This window comes from Danio rerio, chromosome 6, assembly GCF_052040795.2.
Source record: "Danio rerio strain M-AB ecotype USA chromosome 6, GRCz13ab, whole genome shotgun sequence".
Classification (NCBI taxonomy): domain Eukaryota; kingdom Metazoa; phylum Chordata; class Actinopteri; order Cypriniformes; family Danionidae; genus Danio; species Danio rerio.
Genome location: NC_141026.1, coordinates 15,217,463 through 15,233,950, shown reverse-complemented (window position 1 = coordinate 15,233,950; position 16,488 = coordinate 15,217,463). Strand labels below are relative to the sequence as shown.

Sequence of the window (16,488 nt, the reverse complement as noted above, 5' to 3'; positions counted from 1 at the left end):
GATTCTTTTAGATAGAAATTGCGGTCCCACTTTATATTAAGTGTCCTTAACTACAATGTACTTACATCAGAAAAATAAATACAATGTACTTACTGTGTTTATAATGTATTTGAGAACACTTGTGGTGCTCTTGAGTTGGGATAGAGGTTGGGTTAGGGACAGGTTTGATGGCATGGGTAGGTTTTAGGGTGGGTTAAGGTGTAAGGGGTGGTCAACAGTGTATTTACAAATGTAACTGCAAAAGTTAATTACAGATGTAACTACATACATGTATTTAATCAAGCATACGTACACAGTAAATACGTGTATTTACACAATAAGTACATTGTAACAAACTATTAACTCCTATGTAAGTACATGTTAGTTAAGGCCACTTAATATAAAGTGGGACTGAAATCGCAATCAGAGCGTCAACACATTTCTGTTTTATGTTGTTTATAATTGTGTAAAATAAGAAACGCTGAAGAGCTTTAATGAACTTCCAAAAGTTTTTGGTCATAAAGGGGGGAAAGTTCCAGAAATTGGCTGAAAAATGGAAGAAAAGGCGGCATGTAATCAACATTTATTCAATAAATCCATCTGTACAAACTTTTTTGGAATGTGATAATTCGTTTGACAGCACTAATAAAGAATATATACAGGCCTAGCTATGTGTATGTTAATGTGTTATATAAAAATCAGATACAAACATCACCACACTTTTACTAAATCCAGGAGAATATAAATAACAAACTGCCATATAATCGCAGGAGTGAAATCTACTTACTTTACTGGTGTTTGGTCGAATAAACAACCATAGCGTTAATGTCTATAGGTGCAGCAGCGGTGAATGTTTGCTGATGAGTTCATCGACTGAACGTTGCGACAAAACTAGACTGTTAGTATTGTGGAGCACTTTTCCGCTATAAATAATAATGTAGATGCATTCAAGCTTTTGTATGCTTTCATCTGTTATTTTGTGATGACTGGAAGATATCCGCATGGGGGGAAAAACTAGGTGATTTATAATAAACAAGTCTTTGAACCACATAGTAAAGTTTATAATGTGTAGAACTCTTAAGAATGCTACAGAATACTGTAGCATAGTAAACTGATAAACTGTAATAAACACTGTAACATTAGTGTAAACTCTGCTGCGTTGTGAAAGTGTATAATTATAGAGTACAAAACTGAAGCATATTGAATCATTTGTTTATTACTACAGTTTTGTCATACAACAGCAACAATCTAATTACTACGACAGTTTAATTCAAGTATTTTTCTATAGTATGCTTCCAAACACTATAGTACCTATTTTTTATGTAACCTAATAGCTTATACAGTATTTACCGCCTCGATGACAGGCAAATATATTTAAGTTCAGTAGGAAACTCCTCCCTCTTCATAATATAATGATCACGCCCAACATATGTGGTTATTTTGTATTTATATCTTCTTTGAAATATGGTATAAATCGCAAATATGGACTTTCCTCTATGTCTTCTATTTTACTTCTTGCCCTCCATCGGAATTTTGCGTGTCACCAGAACCAAGTGAATGAAAACAACCTATATACTTATATTACTCCATTCATTCATTTTTCTTCGACTTTATCAGGGGTCGCCACAGCGGAATGAACCACCAACTATTCCAGCATATGTTTTACGCAGCGGATGCCCTTCCGGACTCAACTCAGTACTGGGAAACACCCATACACACTCGCATTCACACACACACACACACTCATACAATTTTGCTTTACCCATTTTACTTATACTGCACGTCTTTGGACTTTGGGGGAAACCGGAGCACCCGGAGGAAACCAACGCAAACATGGGGAGAACATGCAAACTCCACACAGAAATGCCAACTGGCCCAGCTGGAACTTAAACTATCTATCTTCTTTTTGTGAGGCAGCAGTGCTAACCACTGAGCCACCGTGCCAACCTATATTACTTCTGATATATTTCAAGCTTTTTAATTTCAACTTTGTTCGTTTTCCTTAAACTGAAACGAAATATAAAAAAAATATAATTTACAATAAACTAAATCTATTATTAATGTACATTTCAAGAGTTCACACTTAGCTGATGATTGATAATAAAGCTAGTTTGGCGTGCTGTCCTGGAAGAGAGCCCTGAGCTTATAAGATCCTCGAGCCCTGGGCTCCCTCCCATTGCAAGGCGAGAGGGGAGTTTGAGCTCAGGTATATCTTGATGACTCCCTCTCTTGCTTGTTGGAGCTAAGTGTCAGATATGGATGCTGAAGGGTGTACTCAGAGTTTAGCTAAAGTATTTGGATTAATTGTTTAGAGTGCTGTTTTTGAACTGTGGGAGGAAACCGGAGGACCCAGGGAAAACCCACGCGACCACCGGGAGAACGAGCAAACTCCGCACAGAAATGCCATCTGGTTTGGAAAGGAATTAAACCAGGGGCATTCTTGTTGTGAGGCAACAGCGCTAATCGCTGGCCACCGTGACGCCCATTTGAAAGGAGGGAAAGTAGGGTTTGTTGGGGGGTGGGGTTCTTCAAGACGAAGATATTGACATGAGAAAAGTCTGGTTATTTATAGTGAGTTAAGGATCGTCTGATAGGATAATCAGTCGTTAGCTAAAGTTGGAACAGCTGTGAACAATCATAAGCTCAGTTTCTCATTAAAAATTCATAGCAGAGTTTTCTTATCCAATGAAAATACCCTTCTTAATTATTCATGAGAGTATGTGCTTTCTGAAGGCAAGGCCAACCTCCCAAACTGTGAGACCCAATGACTGGGTGAGACAGCGCCTGCGGATGGTCGTATGTATTTGTCTCCATGATCCACAGAGTTTTTTGTTGCATGTTTTCCCCTCCATACTGTCAGGGCCGATACAGCAAAGCTGTTGGTTAGCAGCAAGCATTTTTGTAGAGAGAGCTGTATGAGAATTGTAGAATGGCAAACTTTGTCTTTTATCAGTTGAGTTTGTTACCATTCAGACACATCGCCTATATCCGTGTTGCTGTGTTCACACGTTTAAAATCCTCTAGATTACCGGCAGGGTTAATGGTTGAAATAGACAGGGCAAGAGGCCTGCTGAACTGCTATCCACTGTGTCAGCATTCAGACCTGTGGACTGAGCAGGAGAGAAGTCCTCCTCATTTATAGTGTTTATATAAACATGATTATCTTTATAATGACATAACAAATTGTGGTTGTGTATATAAAAATTACGAATAACTTGTGTAGCAGGGCATTAAATTACTTACTGTTTATTTCTTTGCATTTTAACTTTGGAAACTATAAAATCATATGTCTCCTCATGGTTTGTGTCTCATTTTGTGAGTCAACTAACAACAGTTGTTTGCTCCCCTCCTTTTTTACTGCTCTGTCGGCCACGCTCACTCCTCCGTCTTCTCTACGCCCATCTCAAAGCATTTTTTGGTAGACTTGAACAAAAAGGGGAGTTTCATGGCCCTTTAAGGCAGTAAAAGGCCATATAAAGGCCATCAGTGATCAATTCAAAGTCTCTGACTGGTCTTCACTCTTCTTCCCATCTCTTTATACCCTCCCACCATACCAGAGATCAAGGCTGCATTCCACTTTTTTTATTCCCTTCCCTTGATAGCTTCTCTCTGTCTCATTGACTCTGATGCATAGCATTGATTATCCTGCACATGCGACATATGGGAATACCCTAAGCCCTTGATCACTTGATCTGCTGAGGATGTGCCATTTTAAATGTCTACATGCTTGCTTTGACTATTTTAAATGGGGTAAAATAAGTATTGAAGACGTCAACATTTTTCCCTGAAAAAAATTTCACCAGATGTCAGTAACAACCAAAGTAATCCATAAATACAAAGAAAACAAAACTAATTAGTTTAGAAAAATTAAGTTATGTGCAATAAAATAAAATGAGTATTTCAAATGAAAATGTATTGAATGCATGAAGAAGGGTGGGTGTAAAAAGCCATGGAAGGCCCAGACAGCAGCTGAAATATCTCAGTAGAAAGCAACCCTGCCCCTCATCAGTGTAAAAAATTTTAAGCTGCTTCAGTTCCAACACATTTCCAGATGATAAAGATGAAACCAGCTTGGACATTTCAGCAAGTCAGTGATCTCAAACATAACCAACCAAACTGCTAGAAAAGCTCAGCCAATCATCTGACTTGATAGAAAATAAAAAATAAAAATAGATAGATGAGACCACAACTGTCCAAATATGAAAACTGAAAAATGGTAACTAAGCAATGCGTGTGATTCTTTAACAAAAAGCTTTTCATTCAAAGTATTAAATACATTTCAGTAATTTCTCCTAGTGGTATTCCTTTGTTATCAATGGTCATTCATTCATTCATTTTCGGCTTAGCCCCCTTAATAATCTGGAGTCGCCACAGCGGAATGAACCGGTAACTTATCCAGCATATTTTTTATGCAGCGGATGTCCTTCCAACTGCAACCCAACACTGGGTAACAACCATACACACTCAATTTAGCTTACCCAATTCACCTATACCACATGTCTTTGGACTTGTGGGAGAAACCGGAGCACCCGGAGGAAACCCACACGAACACGTGGAGAACATGCAGATTCCACACAGAAATGCCAACTGACCCAGCAGAGGCTCGAACCAGCGACCTTCTAGCTGTGAGGCGACAGCACAACCTACTGGCCACCAAGTTTTCACTTCGAACTGGACACAGATATGAAGTGCTCGAGGATCACATTTGATTGAATAAATTACAGATTTATTTGATTTAATTATCTATGTCTCTCAACAAATGAAGATGCAGTGTGTTTGGCTGCAGACCCGTGAAATGCTCTAAATTTACGGACCCAATGCAGACACGAACCCGGCAAAAAGACCTGGGTAGACACAGCCCCAACTGCACCTAATCATTACATATTGACAGCAAATTGCTATAAACATTATATTTATTCATTTTCTTTTCAGCTTAGTCGCTTTATTATTCAGGGGTCACCACAGCAGAATGCACTGCCAACTTATCAAGCATATTTTATACACAGCGGATGCTCTTCCAGCTGCAACCCATCACTGGGAAACACCCATTCATTCTCATTCACACACACACACACTATGGACAATTTAGCTTACACAATTCACCTATACCGCATGTCTTTGGATTTGTGGGGAAAACCGGAGCACCTAGAGGAAACCCACACCAACACGGGGAGAAAATGCAAACTCCACACAGAAATGCAACTGACTCCAGCAACCTTCTTGCTGTGAGGCGACAGCGATAACCACTGCGCCAACACACCAAATGCACTTTTCAGTTCTGAAAACCCGAGGCACACTGCACTGCTTTTTTGTTCAATTTGTAAAAGAGCAGTGCGCTGCATTTTTTATGTTGCTAGGCAACCACTGTATCAATGGCACTGGTGCTGAGCACATGATATTGGGTGCTTTTTTTGCATAGAGTTGACTTTAACTATTATTTTAACTGCATGCATCAAAAACACGAGGTGTAACAGGTGTATTAAGGCAGTAAACGGCCACATAAATAAATAGTGCGCAGAATGCTCCCTGCAAGTGGAAAACTATATATTTAAAGAGCACCTATTATGTAACAGCTCTAAGTGAGGTGAAATATCCAGCTGATGTTTAAATCTGAACGTGCACCATGTTTAAAACTATTGATTCATCTATAAAAGAGTCGACTCATAGTGGTTTGAATGAATCTCCACTTTGACAAGTCTTTAGCCGTGTCGGCATTATGCCGCAAACACTGTAGAAAAAAAAAAGAGGAAGACAAACACTGTAGCAGATACCGGTTGAATTAAATTGTGTAGACGCTGTCCTCTGAAGTGTGGGAGAAAGTTTTATTTCCCCTACCTTAAGATGAGGCTGTGAAGAGTCAGTGGTTGAAGTTTGTTTTTGCAAAAATACCTCAGTATTATAGCCACAAACATGTGCTGTGTTCCTGTCATTTTTCTGACGGGTGCTTCAGCAATCTACACACAGCAGGGGATTCGTCAGCCGATTGTTAAAGGAAGGATTAGAAAAGACTATTGATGTATAGGACTTTGTCAGAGCTTGATAGAAACTTTACAGTACACAGTTCATGGCCACTGTCAGCTGTGCGGAGGTCAGGTTTCCAAATAGTTCACCTTTTGCCACTGTGTGGATTAATACTGAATGTGTGTCACCGTTTTTACTTATGGTTAAGAGTAGAGTAATATGCTGGTGTTAAACTGCACTGCTTAAATGCACTCCAGCACTCGGCTCGCACATATACACTGCACTCTGACTACTTCAAAACTGTTGATAAGCCGGGGTGGGCATTTTTATCTCTCTCGCGCTGTATGCAGTCGACCAATCACAACAGACTGGGTCATCGAACCAATCAGAGCAGATTAGCATCGTGCTAAGGAGGGGTTTGGGAATAAATTAATCTCTGAACGAATCATATGGGAGTCGTTGGGATAATTAGGTAAAAATAAATGCATCTTACAAGACAATGAAAAGTGTTTTTTGACCTTGTATACATATCAACCTGTTGTTGGACTACCCAAAAACCAAAATATAACCTATTTTAATGCATAATAGGGGCTCTTTAAAAAAAAAAGGCACCTCTCATAACAAAAAAAGTGCTCTGTTATTAAATGAAACTGAGCTCTCCTTCTTGTGGATCAGGACATCTCAGTGTATGTTTTTTTAACCATCGTATTTTCTGTTTACATCTCATCCTAACTGTACAAGTTTCAAGTGACAAAGCACATGCAAAGTGCTGCCGAGTGACTACTGGTGAATGGGGTGTTGATCAACTCGGGTATCAGACACAATATATTATATAATATGTTGAAACCTGACCTGGACCTGGCTGAGATGTGGCATTTGAAATATAGACCCAAACATGCATGGCTCTGGTACATTTCTGCCTTGGATCTCATTTTCAAATAACATACATCTCTAGGTCATTCCATGCAGCACATTTACAGGTCTCTTCAGGTTCAGGTATGAAATTTTGCACCATGAAAACTTCTAATATGAAGTCTTAACAGTATAAACAGTGCATTAATATAGAAATCATTAATTATTTTCGTTTTATTTATCCGATGTCGGATGGATCTTTTATTTTTAAAAATAACGTATAATCTCACTTAAATCTCAGTCAACTAAGGGCCCAAATTTAACCTACAATCAGCAAAATGAGTAAGAAACAGACGTCCTTGGAAAGTTTCTTTGCTAAAGGAAAATAGCCCAGTGAAGCACCAGGGAACTGCCAAGCAAGAGATCCGCAACCCATTTGTCAACAAATCAGGTGAATGCACCATGGCTGTGCAAGAAGACCAACTAATGGAGATTGCAAATGACAGTGGCCTTTTAGGGTGTGTCTTTTCTAGAGTTTGCACAAGTTTGTTGTTTCCAATGGAGGTACGTGTGTATGCACAAGCGGCATGACTCGATTGCGCCTTCCAGACCGGACGCACCCAATTGAATGAATCCTGCGTGCGCACCGCAAGTCACGTGACAAGAAATGACAGATTAGCTTCAGCTTGTATGGATACACATTTCGGTAGAATAATTAATCCAGATAAAAACAGAACACAAAAACACTGCAGTGTCACCACAACACTGCATTGTCAGTTTGTCATCCTCTGAGAAAATGGTTGATGGTCGCCTAGCAACCTACAACCTATGAAACAAGTGTTGACTGATGTGTTGCCCTAACCTAACTTAACTTAAACTAAGGCTAACATATATATATATAGAGAGAGAGAGAGAGAGAGAGAGAGAGAGAGAGAGAGAGAGAGAGAGAGAGAGAGAGAAAGAGAGAGAGAGAGGTGAAATCTGATCCGGCACCTCATTTTACTGATCCCCCTGCTCACATGTCCTCCTTCCCTGTCCACTTTCACTTTGTGCCGCAACTCCCCAAAACCTCTTCACTTTCGTCCACAACAACCCACCCCTGCCCCTGCTCTTAACTTACGTCCGGACCTTACAAATTACAAATTAAGCACTGGTGTTAACATATTTACTGACAAACAGGAATTTCGAAGTAGCTACCTGGATGAGCCTGTGTTATTTAGCAGCTGTTACCTTAGAATAACATTCCTTGGAATGTCATGACTGACCGATCAGAAACAAAGATTCTGGACAAACATGTAATAGTACCATATATATATATTTATATATGGTACTATTACACTATTATTATATGTAATAGTACCATATATATATATTTATATATTTATATATATATATATATATATATATATATATATATATATATATATATATATATATATGTGTGTGTGTGTGTGTGTGTGTGTGTGTGTGTGTGTGTGTGCGTGTGAGAAACTCATAATTCCATTTTTAGCTGTAATTTTTGACATGCCAGGTTCTTAAGTTTGAGAGAAGACACAGATTATATTTCACAATGACAAAATCTCTAAGTGCCTGAGTTAAGCCTACTTTTACAATCTTTTTTCCACCAAAATAGTAAGAATCTTTGGTGCGAAAACAAATAATACAATTAATAAATGTGTTTAAAACATCATTTTAAACTCACATTGGGCTTTGTATTGATAGACTTACAAAGAGGTCTTTGTGCTTACCTTGCAGTAAACTTTGACACATAGTTTTGTATAGGTTGTTTTATTTATTTAATTGGAGAGTTTACAGTCTCAGTTCGCGTCTCATCACCTCTTTTAACCGCATCTGCAAGAGAAGCTGTGAAGAGATTAAAATGCTTCTCCGGCTGTCGTTAAAGCTCCTGAGGTAATTGTTTTGGACACTTCTATCTCTCTGGGACAAAGACCCTCGGTGATGAGGGGGACGAACAACTGCGCGAGCCCGTGCGGGTGACAGTCGAGCAGCGGGAAAATATCGCGCGGGGGGTTTGTGGGCAAGCACCGGTAATGAAACTGCCAACAGACGCCGCGGAAGAAAGAAAAAAATTGAATCTGAGGTGATATGACCGAATCTGACTCCCGCTTATTCATTAAAACCTACCTTAAAACATCAATTCGTGGCGGTGGTTTGACGAGGGTCGCCACTGACAGAGATGTTTAAGTTGGTCGCGGCGGCGGAAGCGGATGTGACAGGTTCAGGTGTAATTATACAGCGCCGAGCTCGCGACTCAGATTAACAGTCGCGTCAAACATTAAAGACAGATCTGCACTGATGAAGTCAAATTCCAGCATCTCTCAGGGCTCTGTTTGCCTTTTCCAATTATAAAGGTGTGACAATAGACCGAACGGATGTATTGTAATTCTTTCATGCAAGAGTGGCTGTAGAGGAAAACGAGGAACTTTGAGGTTTAGATCAAAATGTGCCAATTTGATTCATGTTTATTTCAAATGTACAGTTATTATCGGAGCTCCCGTGAAACAGTGATTTATTTTTCAATCTCAGCACTGTTGTTTCAGCTATCTGGGATCAGCTTTTGGATGAGTCCCGCAGTTCCCTGGGGTGAGCGCTTCTTCCACATGAGGAGATCATTAAGATCTGAATCAACACTGCTCTCTAGTGGCGACATTTTAGAAAACACAGGTATTCTTTAACCATTATCACTGTAAAGTGCTTTAGATGTCCATCAAGATTGAATCTGTCCTATATGAACATAATTTGAAATAATGACATTCTGTTGTTTTAATATAATAGGTTAAACCTTTACACAAATGCAGGTAGAATTATACGTGATTTTATTTATGTTTTTGTCAATGTTTGCCATATTCTTTCATTAAATGGATTTGATTTTGTCATGTCACTGGTCAGCCAACTTCAGCGAGTCTAAAAAATGGGTAAATTAGATTAAATTAAAAAGATTGTTTTTAAATATTCTTATTGTCTTTAACAAGTTATTTGATAAAATGAGTCATTTTGAAAACTTTTATTTTGTTCTCATAATATTATTAATCATTTTGCACGTGTCCTTGAAACTGCTGTCCACCCTGTCATGATGTGGTAAATGCCCCTTTAAGAAACCCTCTGATGTACTCATTGGCATCCCCATCCCCACTTTGCCTTTCTTGAGAGGAGGTTAATACATCTGCTGTGCACACAGTAATCTACACTTATGTTTCCTATTTTTCCTCATACTGTGTTTGAAGCTGAATGTTGTTAATCTTAACCCATTCCTTACACATCCTTTTTGAAATAAAAACCTATAAATAAAATATTTATTCAAACTTTCAAATAATAACTGGCCCTTATTGGTTAATTAAGAAATCACACAAGATGTTGCTGCAAGATTTCTGAGGTTATAAATAATTTGTTTATTTTCATAAAAGTTGAACATGATGTGGAAAACAAGACAATGGACATTGGCATGTATTTTTTTCAAACAGTCAATGAGCTGCATTATATGGATTTTAAAAGGATATCCAATGTTGTAACATAAAAACATTAACTAATTAACTATAAAATATTAAATAAATAAAAATATAAAGTGTCAAAAACCATGCATATGTCGACCCTGTCAAGGAAGGAATTGTGACAGGGTGGACAATAACAGGGAGGACATTTTGGGCTAAAGATAGCATTTATTTAACACATGTACCTGCAGCTGGTAAAGTGTTTCCCTATTTAAGCTCTTTGTATACAGCTACATTTTGATTTCTGATTTTTTAAATATTAATTAATATTACACTATGACAGGGTGGACATGTTACTACAGCGGTTTGTATTGTAGTTTTGCCGAATTCCTAAAAATTTATCAGTATGTTGGTAAAAACCTATATTCTAGTCAAACCATTCTTCTACAATCTTATACAGTACCAAAAATGTAAATAAGGGCAGTATTAATAGCTAAAAATGTAGGAGAGCATTGCTGTTATGTGATTGTATTGTATTGCAATATGGAGCGATTAAGTGTTGATGTTAAATCAAAAGTAATTCACAAATATTTGATAATGAGATGATTTAATGACAATAATTCTCTATGGTTCAACTGAATTAGTTACAAAATTACTGTATAAAATTATAAAATATGAAACAATAAAAACATATGATATTAATTGTGCCCAGCTTAAATGTAAAAATAAAGTTACCTGACAGAGAGAGAGACAGGGGAGGGAGAGAGAGAGAGAGACAAAGAGAAAAAGGGAAGCCTCAATGAAAGCCTGAGAACAGTAGAGCCAGAGATGATAGCCTCCAGAGCAGGAGCGGAACAGAGCAGGAGAGAAGCAGAGCAGGAAAAGAGGCAGAGGCCGCAGAGCAAAGTTTACCAACTATTTTGTATCTTTCTTGACCGTGTGACCAAAGCCCAACTACTGAGACATTAAAACTGACCAATAAACATATGACCACACCGTAAAACCCCCAAAGTCCACACACCAGTCCCTGTAGTATCTGCCTTTAGAGTCATATGAACCTTCTTTGGTGAAAAAAAGACATGTTTTGCCATATAAACAAATGCATATGATAATTTGGAGTTTTACGATTGCATATTTTATTGAGAAATAAATGTTTTGCCCATTATTTCATTAATATAACTAGCTTTTTTACATAATCTATAGTTGGGTTGGTAAAGGGACACATTACTTTCTGAAAATATATATTTTATAATCACACCGCAATAAAAATATACTTTGAATTTGTCTATGACAGGGTTGACACAATTTGAGGTTTGTTTACTGTTTTTCTGCTTGCAGAATATTTATAGAAAGTTTAGGAGCTTAACCAACATTAATTTCTTACAGCATGATGTCTAATTAATACAACAACTACGTGGTTAAATAAAAATCTCAAACTTTTCTTTATTTTTTTTTTTTACTCTGAAAAGGCACTTTATAGTGATCATTACCCCAAATTAAATGCTCACAGCTTTTGCAAATGCACCTGTAATCTACTTTAAAAAATCTTTTTTCTCTGCAAATCATTTATTCGATCAAATGTAGTAAAATAATTATTTTAATATGATATATGTGGGATATTCTACCAGAAAAGTACATTATCTGTCCCTGAATTAAAAACATAAATACAGGGAATAAAACAAAAATTCATCACAAAAAAAAAACTTCTAAAATGGACTCTTGGTTATTTTTTGTGAGTTGTTCTGTAACAGAATAAGTCATTAAATTGGTTCTCAGATTTAAAAAAAATAAATTAAAAACACTTTATAAATTTACAAACTTTGTCATGTCCTTGTCCTCTGCCCGATTGAACCTACAGCTTTAATAGTTTTGTTATGCTAAAAACTGTTATTTAGAGAGAAAAAAAAATCAAGAAATAGCAAGTTTAATTTGTTATCATTCACATCAATTGATTTAAAACATGAGATTATAAATCAATTATACAAATAAATATTACAAATAAATGACACAAATAAATTTACAATTGTCCCAATGTTTGTCAGCTCTATCACATTTGCATTAAATTTAACATAAAATGCGTACAATACACCATTAAGCCTATGACTCGGAAGTGACATCATTTAATGAAGGAGAAGCTGACAGTGATCAAGGATGCGTTCTATCATTAAATTGAATGATTGTATGCTTGTTTTGTGTGAAGATGACAAGCTTAAAGGTCAGGCCCTGTCACATTTTTATTTTATAAAAACTTTAGTAGACATATACTTATATATTATGTTTTAAAATATAATAATATGCAATACTACTGTAATTTTGGTTTCAAAACTGCAGCATTGGTAAGCACAGAAGAGTTGTTTAATTTAATTTATGAAAAAATATTGTAAAAAATTGTCCTGTCACTTTCAGAACTTTTTTTTAAAACATGAAGACGCTAAAGGATTAAAAACGCTGTTTTTAGTTGTCTTATCACTGGAAATAATACAAATGTACACTAATAAAATAAGTAAATAAATAGACAGCAAAATAGTGAAATAGAATTTCTATTTTTTTTTGTTTATTTTATTGTTGTGTAGCTTTGGTGAGCATAAGAGACTATGATTTAAAGATATTAAACATTGTAGTGCATGTTGTATATTTACAAAAATTACAATCTAATTACACCAACATATACTCCACGTACAGTAATATCACAATAAATTCATAGTTACAGAAAACATAAGTTCTCATCAGTATAGTTACTACGCAAGTCACAACTTAAGAATTTTAAGAGTTTATAAAGGTAAATTTTAAAGTCTAAAGTTGACCAGAGAAATAAATAGCAATATGTTGATCGTGTGTACATTAAAACATTAACATAAACATTTCTTCGTTTTTCTGTAGATCCCCTAGCATCCTCTTGTGGCCCTTTTGTGTATAACTTTTTAGTTTAATGACAAATCAATTGCACTTTTTTTACAGTATGGGAATTAATGTGTACTTTAAGTGTCTAGATTCTATGGTAACTACAAGGATTAAGGCTGGGCTTAGGGTAAATTTTATCTATAGAACCTAGTATATTATGTAGTAGGCTACATGCACTTTTGTAACACAGTAAAATAATTTGCTACCAAAACAATTATATTCATTAACCCTTTGATGCACAAGCTATAAAATAGATATAGAAAAAATAAACTTAGATGGGTCACTTTAGACCCATGTAGTGCATCAAAGGGTTAAAGATGCAGTAAAAAATATTTGAAAAAATGCTTTTGTCTTCAGTGCAAGCTAGACCAAATTCCAAAACAAACTTCAGCCAATTAGTATCTGATAGTTATGGAGATATTGAGGAATAAGGTTGTGGGTTATGGCTTATGCGTCTGTTTTGGTGCATTCAAATGTCATAACATTGTTTGACATTGTTTCACTTGGTGAACCCATAATTGTACTTTGTTCATTTATACTTTAAAGTCCCCATGAAATCAAAACCAATATGATTCTGTTAGTTGCTAGTTTTGTGGTGAACAATTCATCTGTACATATTATTAAGAAATAAAAATTGTTTGCCCTTCTAATCTGGCGACAAAGTGGCGAAGTGGGCAGCACGTTCGCCTCACAGCAAGAAAGGTCGCTGGGTGGCTGGTTCGAGCTGTTGGCGTTTCTGTGTGGAGTTTGCATGTTCTCCCTGCGTTCGCGTGGGTTTCCTCTAAGTGCTTCGATTTACCCCACAGTCCAAAGACATGCGGTACAGGTGAATTTGGTAGGTCAAATTGTCCGTAGTGTATGAGTATGAGTGTGTGTGAATGTTTCCCAGAGATGGATTGCGGCTCTAAGGGCATCCGCTGTGTAAAAACTTGCTGGATAAGTTGGTGGTTCATTCCGCTGTGGCGACCCCAGATTATTAAAGGGACTAAGCCAACAAGAAAATGAATGAATGCCCTACTAATCTTTCATTGAAATCTGAAAATGCATTTCCTGTTGTTTTTGTTTTGTTTTTTAGTTAAATTGTCAGATTACGTATGTCTTAGGAATTGGCGGGGCTAACGTATTTAGCCACACCGCTCCAACTGTCAGTTTTGACAACAAACAGAAATGGTGGTCTGTTGGGTTGTAATAACTCTCCCCAAACCCTTTACCTGATCTTTCCGAATGAAATGATTACTTTAAAACAGCTCACAGAAGAAAAATCAAGCCACACCCACTGTTTTCCTCATTCAATATTCCGTTTCCCTAGGAACTATGCAGGCCCGGATTGGCTAATCGGGAGGACTGAGAGTATTCCCGATGGGCCGGTCCGTTTTTTGGCCAAAAGGGCCGGAGTCCCTAGCTGCCTGCACTCTTAGCAGTCACACTTTCTTTATTCATTTATGTATTTGACTATAACCTCAATCTTTTTATTCATTTTTTTGTTGCGCCCTTCTTTTTATTTATTTTCTCGCAGCCTCAGGAGCAGAATGCAGCCTGCACGTTAATGATGTCCAATAAAGAAATCTATGAAGTTCGTTTTTTGCCAGATGTTGACTTTTAATCTTCACTCAGAGATACATAAACAAATTAAAATAAACTAAACAAAACATAACCTCAAATTTCAAAATATCACAGATGCGATAAAGAAAACTGTGTGACTCCGCTGTCTTCTAAGGAACGCACTGCCGTCAGATTTGACAGACGCAGTTCTTAAAGATCCCGCACACAATTTTTAACAACGCCAAATGTACAGAACATTCATCTGAACAACACATACGAGTATTCTCAAATGCAAACAATTCAAAACAAAAATATTAAAAACTGAAATACAAACATCAATTATGAAATCCAGCATGTATTCAGATATTGCAGAAAAGGACATTGTGATGTTTTAAAGAATATAGTGTTGAAGATTTACCCTTTAATGTTCTCATATTCATGATAAATATTTGAAGTTTTAAAGTGGCTGTTTCCTTGAAAAAGACATGATGGTGTCAATAGAAAATTCAATACATTATTTTTTTTTATTTTATACATGTAGCTTACTTCATATTTGTACTTATTTGATATTTTTTCATTTACATGTTTGGATATTTATGAGCACTAATTCTTACAGAAAATAGATTCTGATACTGTTAAACATTACATTGTGTTAACTGTTCAAATAAATCTTCACTGTGAAGTACTGAATTAAAAATGACGTTATTTTAGAATAGTCAGTCGTGAACTGAAGTGGGCCAGTCTAAGGCTTGAAACTGAAGAGGAGTCCCACTTCGGCCTTGGAATTACATCACAATGCGAGGGGAAAAAAAAGACACCAAAACTTAACTTTGTGTGTTCATAATGCTGATATTAACTATCATGGTGTTTCTGAAGCTTGCAAAAGCAGAAATACGTTGTAAAACTAACCCATACACTCCCAGGGGAAAGTACTGATGCGTTTTTGTAGAAAAAATATTTATAATTTTTAAATTATAAACTCAAATCACTGACCTCTGGCAGCTGTCGAATTCTTAACAATTTCTCAAACTCTTTTTCTCTTACAATGAAATCCTTTTTTTAAACTTTCTGTTTTTACATCTAATGTCATGCATCATGCGTCGATCAACCAAAAAGTTGTTGAGAATGTGCATGCAGCAGCTGCCGAAAGTCAGTGATTTGACTCTATAATGTATAAAAAAACAAATATTTTTGTTACAAAAATACATCACTATACTTCATAAGACATGCATTACCCCTGGGAGTGTATGGGTTAAGGCCAGCGAAGGAAAGAGTACTGAAAAATCATAAAAGTACCATTACTTGCCTAAAAATGTAGTGCAAATAGAGTAAAAGTATCTCTTGTAACTATTACTCAAAGTATGAGTAAAAAGCAGCCCTTTTAAAAGTACTCAAAAGTAGTGTGTACTGAGTATTACACTGTTAAATCTGATGCATTTACATGTAATTTGTGCTTGTGTGTGTAAACGTAACATTCGATATCGCATTTAGTTATTGCCAAGCAGCCACACAACGTCATAGGACATTAATATTAGCTTAAGGTGTTGATGTCAGGTGACCAAAATTCAATCTATAGCCAGCCTAGCCAGTGTAAAGACAATGTTATTTTGATGTCCAATAATGATTTCAAATAATTGTTAGAAAGTGACTAAAATCAAACGTCGAGCCAACATCTTAAACCAACATCATATTCACATCAAATACTGACATTTATTCATCTGGTATGGCAATCAAAATCCAACATCTGATAGACGTAAGAGTGGGAAAGTACACAACGTCAAGCTGTAACATCATTAGATGTTGA

General features: G+C 36.5%; 1 long non-coding RNA gene across 2 annotated transcripts; it reads left to right on the top strand.

Annotated features, from left to right (window-relative positions):
• The first annotated feature begins 8,791 nt into the window (after window positions 1-8,791).
• Window positions 8,792-14,717, top strand: LOC137495836 (uncharacterized). Of its 2 annotated transcripts, none has more exons than XR_015493343.1 (3): window positions 8,792-9,164; window positions 9,340-9,477; window positions 14,452-14,717. It is a non-coding gene; the product is annotated as an uncharacterized LOC137495836 (long non-coding RNA). The 2 variants fall into 2 exon arrangements; XR_015493344.1 differs by having other exon boundaries at window positions 9,023-9,164; window positions 9,354-9,477.
• The last annotated feature ends 1,771 nt before the right edge of the window (window positions 14,718-16,488 follow it).